The sequence below is a fragment of the Neopelma chrysocephalum genome, unplaced genomic scaffold (genome assembly GCF_003984885.1).
Source record: "Neopelma chrysocephalum unplaced genomic scaffold, ASM398488v2 Primary Assembly neopelma1_347, whole genome shotgun sequence".
NCBI classification, from domain to species: domain Eukaryota; kingdom Metazoa; phylum Chordata; class Aves; order Passeriformes; family Pipridae; genus Neopelma; species Neopelma chrysocephalum.
This window is the reverse complement of record NW_020898011.1, coordinates 1,192,004-1,204,751: the sequence shown is the minus strand read 5'-3', so window position 1 is coordinate 1,204,751 and position 12,748 is coordinate 1,192,004. Positions and strand designations below refer to the sequence as shown.

Sequence of the window (12,748 nt, the reverse complement as noted above, 5' to 3'; positions counted from 1 at the left end):
AGAGTAATAAATAAGATAAAATAATTCTCCCACCACTAACCTTTAGTCAGAGAATCCTGTGCAAGCACCCGGTTTGCATAATCTACACATCTTTCTTCCTTGCCAGCTCGCTGTAGCAGGGCAATTTTGGGGCTTTAGCAACACTCAGGTTATTGACCTAAATTTATACAGGCTCATCTGGAGCCATAACGGTCCATTGTGTGCCCAGGCCTGCTCGGGACGCCTTAATACACAGATTATTGATGCAATGAACTGTGACGGCTCCTATAGAGCCGCGATGGTTTATTGTAGCAACACCTACTCGGGGTCCCTTTAATGCGCAGATCGGTGACACAATAGAAAGAAACGGCCACTGCTTCGGGATGCATTATCCCACGGATCACTGACGTGACAGACCGCAGAGGCTTCAGCCTCCTGCCTTCATGCAACCAGCAGCAAACACTTCCCAAATCCTGGGGAAGAGGGGGGTGGATGGCTGTGAGGTGCAGTGTGGGGACGCTGCCCTCCCCTTACCCACCCAAACCTCTACAAGGTGACATTCGCAGGAAGCAATTTTGCTACTGAAAATAAGGATTTATAATGAAAGCACTGGTGGGACCAAACTTTTAGCAAGAACAGCCACAGGCCTGCATTATAGATCAAGGCTAAAATCCTGTATGAGAAATACATGAAAATTAGCCGGAAAAAAAAATTCGGAGGCCAATTTTCAGTATTAAAAAAAAAAAAAGGAAAACATTTTACGTTCCAAGACATTGCGAAGAAGCGAGCGCAATAGGAAAGTGCACAAATATCTCTACTTCTCCCTTCTTTTCCTCTTAAAAACAAAAATAATCTTAGGAGGTTATGAGCTAAGCACGGTTTAAAGGAAGTCACTTGTACAAGGAGACCTCAGGCTGAGAAGAGGAAAATTAAGACATTAACACTAACCAAGTGTTCACAGCCTCCTCACAAACATCAGCGAGCAGTTCAAAAAGCTGCAGCTGGCTTTCCACTATCGCCTGCATCTTCCCCACCATTTACCAGGAGCTTTTTTTAACAACGGTGACACTTCACATTCAAAACTGCGGTTAAAAATAGACCGTTGGCCCTCCCCTTTTAACCCTGCAAATTCCCTCCCCTCCTTTCCGCCTCCCCGCACACTCACTGGTCTCTCCTGCTCCTCCTTGCCCTGTCAGCAGCCACGGGGTGATGGAGGGGTGAGGGGGGGCCTGCCCAGTTGCAAGTCACAGAATCATGGAATCACAGACCAGTTTGGGTTGAAAGGGACCTTAAACACCATCTTGTTCCACCCCCTGCCATGCACAGGGACACCTTCCACTAGACCAGGTTGCTCCGAGCCCTGTCCAACCTGGCCTTGAGCACTTCCAGGGTCCCCCCACTGCTCCCCAGGATGTCAACCAACCCTGGGAGAACTCTCTCTCATTTTATCCCAAAGTTGGCAGCTTTATTTGCAGGAATGAAGACAATGACTCTACTCTGTATCTTGATTTCCCTTCACACCTGCTTTTGTCTACAATGTGAGTCTAAGGCTTTTTTTTTTTTTTTTTAAAAAAAAGCACCCAACACTAATGTTTTCTCTCTGGCCTTAAACCCTGCAATCAACAACTCAACCGTGAGCGTAGAGAAAGAAATTCCTTTGTTATCCCATAGCTACTTAAACACTGAACCTTCAAAACCTCCTCGGGGAAACAGGCCTGGTGCACGGCTGCCACTACTACAAGGAGCCCTGCACAAGAGAGACTCGAAAATCAATATCCTTCACCCAACTTATCAAATTTACCGAGGACATTTATACAGTATAATTAAATAGAAAAGAGATACAAATACAAAAGAGTATTTGCACGGCACTGAATAGCAATTGCATTAACTCTGGGACAGAGGACACTTCGACAAAAAGGAGGGAAAACACCATATATCAACCAAAGAAGCTGCAAGGAGCACGGGGAATGTCTCTGTTCTCATAGCTCATGGGGGATGTTTAGCACTTCAGTAAAGACATCCACAAAATAAACATCAGCACGCACACCTAAGGCATTTCTGCAGGTCCTGGTCTGTCAGCCAAAACGACGCCATCAGAATTACACTGGTGATGGAAATGGTCCAAAACACCCAGTCACCTCTCAGACTCATGTAGGGTCTCCAACACACGTTGGGGCACTTCCCCCTCACTGGTGTGGAAGCAAAGCAGACACTATTATGTTGCTTTTCAGCATACGAATGTACCAAGTAAAATTGATTTTGCCCAGTAATCCACTTGGTAAGTCAGGGATGCTTTCCACAACCAGCAGCCGCCTCTGCAGATTGGCAAGATAAAATCTCTGCAAGGTTAAACCTGGGAAAGGCTGACTGCCAGCGCAGGACAAACTGAAACACCGTGGAAAAGGCAAACTAGATTATGTGGCTATTTGTTAAACAATTCTTCTCACAAGGGTTGTGTTACAAGCTTTTTGTGAGCGCTCCTTGCTTTCAGGTAGAGCCAGAGAAGCTGGCTTCTCGCTCCAAGTCCCTGCAGGCAGCAGGGAATACACACCCACTGCTGCGGATGTTACATCTCTTTTGCAACAGGGACCTTCAAATTGCCCAGAGTGGTGTTGGGCACACGCTTGGGTCTCAGTGCTGGTGAGTAAAAGGCAGGTGTGTTTGCAAAGGCACCCAAATGCAGGTTTGCCTTCACTTCAGGCTCAAAGGTTTAATCTCCAGGGCTGCCTGCAGCAATTAGGCAGTGCCTAATTACGCTGACCAATAAAAACCAATATACAAGATGGGCAGGATCCCTGCACGCTGCTCCCCCACTGCCAGGCCCCCCGAGGGGAATCTCAACCATCCACTTTGCAATATACTCATGGGGAACAGTGGGGATCAGGTTAAAGGCTTCTTTGTTGCCTCTCTTGTGTCCTTATTCGTTAATGTGAATCACACTCCACTCTATTTTGAGCAATCCTTTATTAAAAATGCCTCTGAGTCATTTTCTCTAAACTTGAAACTATAAAAATGGTAATGTTTGGGTAATAGGAATTTTTAAGGTTTTGCATTCTTCTCTTTTTGATGGAACAGGGAAAGGAGGGTAACCTGACTCACAGGAAGAGTTTTTTTTCCCCTTGTGCTGCACAGACATTGCTGCTCTTGGATAGAAATCACAACTCGTGGAGTAAACTTCTGAATATCCTTCACTAAATTAGATGGAGAGTACTAAAAGAACAAACACAAATTATCTCTTTAGGGAAAGGCAAAAAAACCAACAAATGACAACCTGGGAATCTCTATCAATTTATGTTCAGCGTGGTATTAAGAAAGAGCCTATAAAGGTAAATCCATGAACTTTAAATTAACATAAATCCCTTTCCAGATGGCATAATGCAATAACTGAAAATCATACTGGTGATTATTCATATCTCCAATGTCCCCCACCTGAAAGGTAAAGCAGACCAAAAGGATTAGGAAGAAATCCTTCCCTGTGAGGGTGGTGAGGCCCTGGCACAGGTTGCCCAGAGAAGCTGTGGTTGCCCCATCCCTGGAAATGCCCAAGGCCAAGTTGGACAGGGCTTGGAGCAACCTGGGCTAGTGGAAAGTGTCCCTGCCCAAGGTAGGAGGTTTGGACTAGATGGTCTTTAATGTCTCTTGCAACCTAAACCCTTCTGGGATTCTAGGATTTACCCTATGAACTGGATGCCACTAACCCAGGAACACAAGCACAGCACAGCGAATAAACTGACCCACAAGCACCACAGTGGGGCTTTTTTCATCCCAGACATGGAGACATCTCACCCTGCCTGATGACATCAGATGAGACACTACTGCCATGTCAACTTTGCAAAAAGACCTTTCACCAACAGTGAAAGGTCTCCAGCAAATTGATGGCACACACACACACCAGTCAGCTCCATCCCCACAGTGCAGAGCTTGTTCCCATGGTCTCCAGGCAGGACTGCCAGAAGAACACAGGCTCTGCCCAGGAGACCCAGCACAGAAACCACCTTTAGTTGTCTCCTGGATGCACTTGGCATCTCTGATATTCTTGGACGCGCAAGTCATGGTCAGACTTGCAGGTCCCTTGGCCCAAAGCAAATTAGAAGCACCACAAACAGGGGCAAGGGTGATGGACTTACTGCTCCAGCTGTGGGGTTGCAGGTTCAACCTGTGTGAGGATTGCCAGGGAAAATATTATAAAGGGAAACTCACTTCCCCCGGCTGCCTGATAGAGCCCATCAGAGGAAACATCTGCCATCCTCCACAGAGGACAAAAATGAGGAGGAAGTGGTTGGTCCATCCAGAGAAAAAAAAGTCAGAAACATTAAAGGCACACGGGTCCCGACCAAGGCAGGAGACCCACTTCTGCAGGCAGGTCTCAGCAAAACCGGTTAAAAAAGCAGTTTTATAGAGTGCCGAGTATGAAAACGGCAGCAGCCCACTTGATGAGGTCAGGGACTGAGGTGGCCTATGGTACTTGTAAGAGAAAACATCTGTTGGTGTTAAAAGGTCAGCAGGAAATGAACACTATTTACTCTGTCCTTACTGGTTGGGCCACCGCTCCTCGAAAGAGAACCACACAAGGCTCAGGTCAGCAGCGTCCCCGTGGCAGCCGCCCCACTGACTGCCCACCTTCATGCCCCCCTGGTGCACCCGGGAAACCCTCCAAGCAACCCTTGGGAGGAGGATCAGGATGGTCCTCCCCTTAGCAGACCCCGGGGGGCCTCCCTCCCCTCCCTCCCTCCCTCCTCGTGGGCCACCACCCCGCACGCTTCGGGGAGGGAAAAGTCCTTCGCGCCGGCTCGGGAACAAGCCGTTAAAATAAATCTGTCAACATAAAAGCGAAAAAACAAGAAGTTTCTTCTGAAAAACAGGAAGTGTTAGGTACAGAGCGGCTCAAAATAGCGCCGGCTCCGTTTGTTGACAAAACACGGGTCCCAAGGGGTCGCGCCTTTCTGTAATTTTTTTTGTTTTTCCTGCCAGGGGCAGCCAGGCTCACCTCCACGGCTGCCCGGGGGCTCTCCTACCCTCTGCCACGGGCTGGCACTGCTTCCCACTGTCCGCCGGAATGGGCCATGGAGGGCGATGGCCACGGGCCTGGCCACGCTTCCTGTGCGCCGCACGGGGCTCCCACAGGAAACCCTGATGGAAAACAGCCCCCGGCGTGAATCAAGGCTCGCTCCAATACACAGAGGGAATATTTAAGGCTGGCACCCCCTCGTTAAAACTCAGACTGAAGTTTTAAGTGTGTAGGAAACCGGTTTCAAACTTTCCCTCACTGGCTCTTCACGTGTAGGAAAGCACAGTGTTGGCCAGGCAGGAGGAGCCACTGACACCTAAGGACAAGCTTGAAATGATAAGGCTCTGATCCCAAGCCCTATGCCAAAAAAAAATTCACAACCAAGAAATTACAGGATGACATCTTCTGCAGAACAGAGGAGGGAGGAAATTTTACACTCTAGCTTTCTGTCAAGGCTGTGTGACATTTTCCCATTGCTCTGTAACTTCCCAGTTCAGGCTCTGCCTCTTCTTCCCCACAATCACAGAATCACAGAGTGGTTTGAGCTGGAAGGGACCTTAAAGCTCATCTTGTTCCACCCCTCTGCCATGGGCAGGGACGCCTTCCACTAGACCAGGTTGCTCCAAGCCCCATCCAACCTGGCCTTGGACACTTCTAGGGATGGGGCAGCCACAGTTTCTCTGGGTAACCTGTGCCAGGGCCTCCCCACCCTCACAGGGAAGAATTTCTTCCTAACATCAATATAATCCTGCTCTCTGTTAGTTTGAAGCTATTGCCCCTCATCCTACCACGATCTGCCTTGTCCTCCTGATTTAGTCTGCAGAGGTAGAAAGCAGCACTATCTTTTTGGTCTTAATTTAAAAAAACCCAACAGAATAACACTCTCAGATGATCTAACATAGACTAAAATGACTGTACGGAAAAGCAGGACGAGATACTATCCCTTTTCACATCCCCTGGTCTACAGACCAAGCCTGCCCCCGAGCCCTGCCTGCCTTCTCCTCACACACCACACCAGACACGAAGGGGCCCCTATCATGAATAGCTAATTATTGGGCCACATTAAATTATTACTCAAATTAAGATTTGTGGGTTTTCCCCTCGCCTAACAATACGCCTTTGAGAGCAGCACTGTAAATATACTGGAGCAGGAGCAGCAGTCTAGCTCCATGTGCAATTAGGCCAGCATGTGGATCTTATTGCTCCTAAGGACTCTTATTTGATTTCCCGCACCACCAACTGGTGAGAAGTTTTCAAGTCTATATAGAGAAGAATTAGATCACTCTTTGGGGTGGTCGCATCTGGGGTTGGAAAACCAGATGGAGAGCGTTTTTCCGAGTGCTTTGTAATTGAAGCAGCCACCAAGTTGCTAAGGAGCAGGCAAATACAATCACTGCTCTGGGGCACCCGCAGCAGCGCCGGGGCCGTGTCTGCCAACACTCGTACACACCATCTCCGGTGCCAGCAGGGAAGAATGGTCACACAGGATGGGGTTTATGGAATATCGTCGTGAGCGGGGACCTACTGCCGGCGTGCAGGAGCTCTGTGACTTCTGAACGTAAACATCTGCATGGTACCACCTAAGGAACCCGGGAGGCGGATTTCTTCAGCTCCCTAAAAATGCAAAGCTCACAAGAGTAGGCTGTGAAAATGGGGAATGAAGGGGAGGGAGAGGGAGAGCGAGCGGGAGCAATAAGGAAACTTCAGCATTTCAAAGCACAGAGAACCAAGCAAATAGAGAGATGGCCACCATGTGTGACACCGTGTCTTGCAGGTTGATGGACTCTGTGATGGGATAAGCCATCTCTGGAATGGCCAGGCAGGGCTTTGAGAGTGATTCGTGCTGGCAACTCGGTCCTGGCTCTGCACCAGCATCAGACATACCCATGGATCATTCCCTCCCTGAGTAAGGACTGAACTAGGAATGCTGCCCTTCCTGGGGTTCAGGAAGGTGCATCTCAGAGAGCACAGGATGGTCATAAGTCTTTCCTAATCAAAACATGTTTTGTAGACTGACGTGAGAGAGGGACGAAGCGGTTTTAATCAAAGCCTGGCCAGCAGCATTTCATATGCACACAGAGATCTACAGCCTAATCACAGAATGGTCTGGGTTGGAAGGGAAACTCTTCTCATTCCAACTCCCTGACATGACCAGGAACACCTTCCACCAAACCAGGTTGCTCCAAGTCCCATCCAACCTGGCCTTGGACACTTCCAGAGACGGAGTAGCCACAGCTTCTCTGGGCAAACTTGTGCCAAGGCCTCCCCACCCTCACAGGGAAGAATTTCTTCCTAATATCGAATCTTATCCTGCCCTGTCAGTCTGAACTCATTCCTCACTGTCCTGTCACTCTGTGCCCTTCTCCAATGTTCCTTTCCAGCTCTCTTGCAGACCCTCAAGCTACTGGAAGGGGGTTCCACAGTCTCCTCAGAGCTTTCTCCTCACCCAGGCTGAACAATCCCAGCTCTCCCAGCTTGTCTCCATAGCAGAGGTGCTCCCGTGGCACAGGCTTTGCCAGGGAATTCCTGCTTTAGAGACAGAAAAGGCATCTATTTTCCCTGGTGCTTAACCATGTGCCAGGTTTTAAAACCTGTGGGTTTACAACCTCCTTATCAGCAGCTAACACGGAGCACGGCTCCCCAAGATGCAGGAAGCATACGGAAACCCTACTTTCCTTTCCTTTCCTGCTATTTATTTTCCTCCTTGGAACTCAGAACATGCAACAATAAAGTCACAAGTCAAACCATAAAAATGAGACGAAGAGAAATTTCTCCTTCGAATGCTGAGTTTGCAACTGGAGGAACTGCAGCTCTCCACGTGGCATCCCCAGGGCACGGGTTGTGAGGGAGGGATGTACCTGCTCCTCCCACCAAATATCCCCAAAGCACAGCAATTTGAAAACTAATCAGCAATTCCAGCCTGAGCAGGAACACCTTTAAATATTTGTTCGGGATTTTTGCAGAAGGAAGCAACAAGTAGAAAAACAAATATACGTCCAGAGTCAGCACTTCACGACTCAAAAGAATACATAAATGACTCATTCTCATGCACATGGCCTGCATATAAACATTCACCTTGAAAATAATCCTGTGTGCAACACCAAACCAGGAGAGCAGCAGGATGGTAGGGAGATCAGAGAGTTTATATTAGAAAGAAGAGGCAATGGGTGATGAGGGAACTATCAGGGAAGGAGGCCCTACAGAGAAATCCCCCTTGAAAAGCACATGCAAGCACCTGGTTCTGCTGTTCTATCAGATTTTTGTTTTCAGGCTTTGTGCATGAAAATACAGATTTCTTTCTGCAAATTGCAAATTACTGGCATTTTGAATTGGTGTTTGAGGTGAACTTGGCTTTTTAAAGGGTATTACTTTATAGGCATTTTAATCTTAGAAAAATTAAGAGATTATTTTCCTTTGAAGACACAAAGCTGGCACCTTCAGTATCACATTTTCCACATCCAATTCCACATAGGTTAGATTTTTTCCTTCCCAAACCAATTTTAGCCTGGCCAACCTTCCTTTCTGCATCCGCATTTCTGCTGTCTAAACACCTGAGTGTATAACACAAGCCACACAAACTACACCACACCAACTTTTCCAGCTGCGACTACAGTGAACTCCTGCGTGGCCCTGGAGCAGCTGGAGCCACTGGGACTTTTGAAATAACATGATGAAATATCTGGGTGACTACACAGCCAACTTTCAGCAGCCAATTTGAAATTTCTGGTTGGTAGCGCACCACGGGAGCGCAAAGGTTCAAGTGCCGGCCTTCACACAAAGTGTTTCACAATGAATTCCCACAGCTTTTCTAACTCAGCTGCCTTGTTTAAAACCCAATGCAACCCTCTAAGGTATACAAATAATTAATTTCAACCCAAACTCTGAAGCAGCAGCTCCCAAACTTTCTTTCCCGGCTGCGACCTCATTTTACAGACCAGTAGCTCCGTGCAACCCCAAACAGCAGAATAAATATGGAACAAAATGAAATTTCCGTCAGGCTCACGACCTTGCTCATAACTTCCCCGAACCTCATTTTGGAGCCATCACTCCACTTTGGGAACTGACACAGTTGTAACACAAATGATGTAGAAACACAGACCCACCTACAGGCACAAACCAGTGGTGCCCACAGAGCCACCAGTGGCTCCACAGTCATGGATGGGAAACCAACACCCTAAATACAAGGCTCAGGATCTACAGGCACCTTTGTGGTCCTGGGATTACCTTACAGACCCCTGTGCTGCCACAGCAATGACAAGGAGAATGCCTCAAAAAAAAGTCCAAGGCCAGGTTGGATGGTGCTTGGAACAACCTGGTCTTGTGGAACGTCCTGCCCGTGCCGGGCGTTGGAATGAAATAATCTTTAAGGTCCCTTCCATCCCAAATCGTTGCATGATTCTATGATAAAATCCTTTTTTACCCCATTGGTTCAATGATGGCTGTGGGGTTTTGCCCAGCAATGCCCCCAGCTTCATCCCAAACAGCAAAATCCAAAATGTGGATGTTACTTAACAGCATCATAAATAAATCCCCTTCAAATTACTCCCTCAGCATTTTTTGTTGCTACAAGACAAATTTAAGCTTTAGGGGAACTCCAGTGCTTTTTGCACACTGCTGAGGGTGCAGTCAGTGTCACAGACATAAATTATCAAGTCAAATGTCCTGCTCCATTATGTAAACCTGGTAGCAGGAGCCAAGATTGGAATTAAGGCATTTTTGGTTCCCAGATCAGACCCTACACAATTACAGCTCTGCAGCCAACAGGACAAACGGGGTGTTTCTAGGCTGGATATCAGAGATCAGAAAAGGGAAAACAAACAACCGGAATCACCTCAGAAAAACTTGATCTCCTGCTCTCTGACTCCACGTTCATGATTTTGGCATCACCTTGATGGTGGTGACTTACACAATAAAAAAGGCAACCAGCAAGTTCATGCAGCAGAGGGGGTAAAACAACACAGATTTTGGGGATGGATGGTTTTTGCCATCTGCCATCTTTCTGACATACATTTTAAAAGAGGAGAAACTCCTAAAAAGGTTTAACTGGAGGGTTGGATTGTGAGCTAGATCAGCACAGCCATAATGCCTGGAAAGCTACATTCCACCTCTGCACACACACTGTGTCCCAGGGCTGCAACCTGAACTGTAAACACGAGGATGTTCCCATAGATGTGCAGAAAACCAAGGATAAAAATTCAGTCCTTCGGCTCCCTATTGCCGTTAAAATTAATTGCCACATAAAATTGCTGATTCCTAGCAAATGAAGCTACACAATTTATCAACTCAAGGATAGAGCAAACTCACTCGTGGTTTAAATACGTTATCTGAGTTATTACAGAATCCTGCAGCAGCGACAGTTTTATGGATAATGTAGGTTTTGTAAATTCATTAGTACCGGACGAACTTTCAAAGCAAACAAAGACATTAAACAAACATCACAATACTTTATTTACACACAGAATAGATTTCCCTTCTCTTTCCAAAGCCATGCTGGGATACTTGGAGGAAAAATAGGAAAGCAGTTCTGCTGTAACACTTCGTGAAGGGAAAACGTGGCTGTTCCTTCGGACCCGAGTCAGGAGGGCTGAGTTCAAACCTGCATTTCTCGACCTAATACATGAGAGGTCACTTGTTGGCTTCTGATTCAGCCCCTCCAAGTTCTTAAATTGCTGAAGAATCATTTCTATACCACAAAAGGAGACTGGAGCTGCTCCAGAGCCCTTTGCAGTCCATGGCATATTTCCACTGATTTCAGCAGGCTTTAAATCAGCGGCACCATATCACCTAATTAAAGGGACAATGTCATCTGGAATCTACTCCATTTCAACCAAAGTTAAAAGCACTTTCAGACCTATGCCTGGGTGAATCCTCCTGCCCTTTTCTCGTTGATTAAATGCTTTCCCTCCCAGCTGATATAGGAAATAGCTGCCAAGCTGACACAGGACCTGGACACGTGGGAGAAAGAGAAAAATTGCATTCTCTATGACTTGCTGTCAAACCAAAGGAGACACTCAGAAAAAAGACGAAAAACATTTTTTGGACTTTTCTACGACAAGAGATGTTAAAAACAATTTCTGAAGGAAGTACAGATTTTCAGCTGATACTGCTTCTCCTGAGAGAAATCTCATGATGGAAATTGTTTTAACCTATACTTGCTGGAAGAAATGACTAACATTGCTATTAAAAAACAAAAAAGAGATTGTAGAAAAAAAAAAAAGCTGTTTTTCTCCACTTTTCCATTCTGTTTACTCTGTGCATTTATCACCAGCATGTGTAGAAGCAGCCTCACTCTTTCCCCTGTGCAGGCAGTGAGTTAGTCACACTTTCCCCTGTTGTGTAGCTCCTTTAGTCAGCAGCAGGGAAGTGATAAAGATGAAAAAAAAACTAAACAAAAACAGGAAAACGCAATTGTGAAAAACACAGAAATTAGCAGGAGGTCCTTGTAGGCAAATGTAATATTCAAATCGATTTTGCCTGCTTTAATTTAGGAGACTGCAATCTGGAAAGGAGCTCTGTGCCTCTCCACGCAGCCTCTCCTCTGGAGGAAGTGCACGTAGGGTACAGGAGAGGGAGGGTAAGGAGAGAGAAGAGGCAGCAGAGCTACAGGAACCCCCGGTGCAGAAGTCCAGGGCACGGTAAAAACATTTCAGAAACTGAGAGAGAAACTGCTACCAGAGAACAGATGTAAAACAAGCCCCAGCTCCCAAGCCTAGCGGGGCACTCAGGCTCACCAGGTGTTAAATAATCAGCCTGCAGCAGGAACAGCTCAAGTTTTGTGACCAGTGTAATGTAATTATGCACCACTGCTTCATTCTTGGGGGGTCTACTTATTTAAAATGCATTAAAGAAATAAATCACTGTTGACTGTGTCATCCCCCTTCCCTTTTAAGCTGGGCTGGGGCAATAAATCTGTAAAAAGAGGGACTCCTGGTTTAAATAAAACCAACAAAAGCAGTAACAATGGGAGGCTCCTACACTTCACTTCTAGTTTCCATTAAATTATTTGCTACAATAGGTACATGAAGTGGCAAGGATACCAAATCACCTGAATATACCTGAATATACAAAATTATCATCCTAAACCTTCTGGAATCACAGTGTTCTGGGAGTTGAACAGTTTTCCAGTCTCAGGACTTACCCTTGACTATAAAAACCATGGATTGGTCACAGGTAGAGCAGGGGGAGGCTGAGACTTTACATTTATTAGGCACAAATCTGCACTGACCTGCTTTCACACAGTGTAAAAGGTAGGATCCTGCCTCCAAGACTTTCAGGTCCAAGTCCCACAGACACCTGCTGTGCATGGCCAGACCTGGCTCCATCACTGCAGAGAGGGGCATGGGATGGGCACCAGCCAGTTCAACTAAAATCCAGGGAAGAAAGGCTCATTTCCAAGTGCCATCAGCTGAACCCATCAGTGTTATCACTGTTTCACCATCATGTGCATGTGTGCAGGTACATCCACGGTTAGGCCTCTAAATGATGGGAATGATGTTTCAAGGTGTTCAGGAGATGGGGTAAAAAGAGGGCACGAGGTTGTTCTGCCCTCACTGCACCTCATTTCTGGGAGCAGCACAGGGTGCGAGTCCCATACTCTGATCCAAGGCTGCCCACACCACCCTTGTCACCCATTTCAAAACATGCTAGTGGAAAGCATCCTCCTGGCTCTGTGAGGGCAAGGATTTGGCTTAAATTAGCACTGAATGATATCACACTTCCACATAAAATCAGCAAAGCCAAATCTGAGATGCTCCCGATGCA

General features: G+C 46.8%; 1 protein-coding gene across 2 annotated transcripts in view; it reads right to left on the bottom strand.

The window, feature by feature from the left end:
* CTBP2 (C-terminal binding protein 2) overlaps positions 1-12,748 on the bottom strand; it is a 138,822-nt gene that overhangs the window by 69,524 nt on the left and 56,550 nt on the right. The window contains exon 1 of one of the 2 annotated variants that reach the window (XM_027705728.1): positions 1,145-1,167. The exons of the other annotated variant lie outside the window; for it this stretch is intronic. The gene's annotated coding sequence lies outside the window, so the exon portion shown is untranslated. Of the gene's footprint in view, positions 1-1,144; positions 1,168-12,748 lie in introns of those variants that run through there. 2 annotated transcript variants of the gene reach the window in all.